This window comes from Hevea brasiliensis, chromosome 13 (assembly GCF_030052815.1).
Source record: "Hevea brasiliensis isolate MT/VB/25A 57/8 chromosome 13, ASM3005281v1, whole genome shotgun sequence".
Classification (NCBI taxonomy): Eukaryota; Viridiplantae; Streptophyta; class Magnoliopsida; order Malpighiales; family Euphorbiaceae; genus Hevea; species Hevea brasiliensis.
In genome coordinates this window covers 35,923,474-35,925,282 of record NC_079505.1, presented here as the reverse complement: position 1 = coordinate 35,925,282, position 1,809 = coordinate 35,923,474, and the positions used below count along the sequence as shown (strand labels likewise).

Here is a 1,809-nt window from a genome sequence, read left to right as displayed (position 1 = left end):
TCTACTTCCAGGGCCCCTGCAGTTTTTCTTGCACTTCCTCTTTCATTTGACCATTCATAATTATGGTATGCAACCCTTTCTAGAAGTTCAAGTACTTGTGGTACTATTTTCTCCATTAGATCACCCTCTGCAGCTGAATCAACTGTGCTCCTTGTAGAGGGTAGTAATCCATTATAGAAATTTTGCACTAATAGCCAATCTTCTATACCATGGTGTGGACATTCCCTCTGCAGGTCTTTGTATTTTTCCCATGCGTCATAGAGTGATTCTCCTTCCTTTTGTCTGAAGGTGTTGAGCTCAAGCCTCAGTTTTGCAGTCTTTGCAGGTGGAAAATACCTTGCTAGAAAAGCTTGAGAGAGGTTCTCCTAAGTAGTGAACGTTCTAGTTGGTTGAGAAAGTAACCACTTCCTTGCTCTGTCCTGAAGGGAGAATGAGAATGCTCTGAGTCTTATTGCTTGATTAGACACTCCATTCATCTTGAATGTATCACATAGGGCTAGAAAACATTGGAGGTGATAGTGTGGGTCTTCTGTAGGTGAACCTACAAACTGGGTTTGTTGAATCATTTGGAGCCATGCTGATTTGAATTCAAAGTTATTGGCTTCCACTGTGGGTCTAGTGACACTGGGCTGAAATCCTTAGACAGATGGAGCTTTGTAATCTCTCAAGAGCCTTGGTCTGTCATTATTATTGCCCATGGTTGGAAATTCAGGATCTCCTTGACTGTGCTCTTGATGTTTCTTTTCTCTCCTGATGGCTTTCAGAGTTTTGTCTATCTCCGGATCACAGTCCAAAATTTCTTCTTCTAGCCTTGTTCTGGTCATATACCAAATTGAGCACCTGAGAGAAAAGAGGAAAAAATATAACCAGTAAAATAAAGCTAAATAATAAATATAATTGCCTAAATCAGCTAAATTCCCTATCGTTTGATATTACAAAAGCCAAAGAATCCCCGGCAACAGCACTAAAAACTTGTTTTCCTGGTTTTACAACCCTGCAAGTGCACTGATCGCTAACAAGTAATAAAGTGATAAGTAGAGTATTGTTCCCACGAGGACTTTTGTTTAGCAAGTACCAATCTACACGGTAATTTTGACTGTCTAGGCTATCGAATATTTAGGGAGTGAAGTTTGTTAACTTTAAACACTAGAATAGTAAACTTAAAATGAAGTAATCTATTTTTGAAACAATTCTGGAGTTAAGATTTCACACTTGAATCTTATTAGGGATGTTATCTTGTTTATTTACTGAATTGAGGATCATTTTCCTTGATGGAAATTAGCCCTAAGTTGTCCTAAATCCTTTCTCAAGGCATCCGGGGTGTATTTTAATTAACTCAAACACTACTTTCGTGGTGATCAAATTAATTAAAATCCTTTAAGACCTTTGACCAATTTTTAGGTTCCACAAAGGTATCAGCCTATGTCTAGGCCAGATTTCCTAGGTTCAAGATCTTGATTTTCTAATGTTCATCTTCACCTTTCAGTCCTTCAATCAACATCTACAATCATGTCTAAGTGGGTACCATCACATAGCATGCATTAGGATCACAAGAAATTAAATCAAGAAACGAATATCAAATCTAGTGAATAAAACTTAATGTTTATCCATAATAATAATTATAAGCATTACTCTCCCAAATCCAGAATAAGGAAACTACTCACTCATAGTGAGTTCAGCAAACATCATGATAAAAGGTAAAGACAGTAAAAAGAAAATTATGTAAAGGAAATAAAGCAATAGAAACCTGTCTAAGGAGATGAAACGAAGGAACCGAAGATAGTTTACAGCTTTTATCTTATGGAGCTT

The 1,809-nt window shown here is 37.1% G+C and overlaps 1 non-coding gene across 1 annotated transcript; it reads left to right on the top strand.

Annotated features, from left to right (window-relative positions):
• Nucleotides 1-204: 204 nt before the first annotated feature.
• On the top strand, nt 205-311 carry LOC131172380 (small nucleolar RNA R71). Its single transcript, XR_009142859.1, has one exon. It is a non-coding gene; the product is annotated as a small nucleolar RNA R71 (small nucleolar RNA).
• Nucleotides 312-1,809: the final 1,498 nt, after the last annotated feature.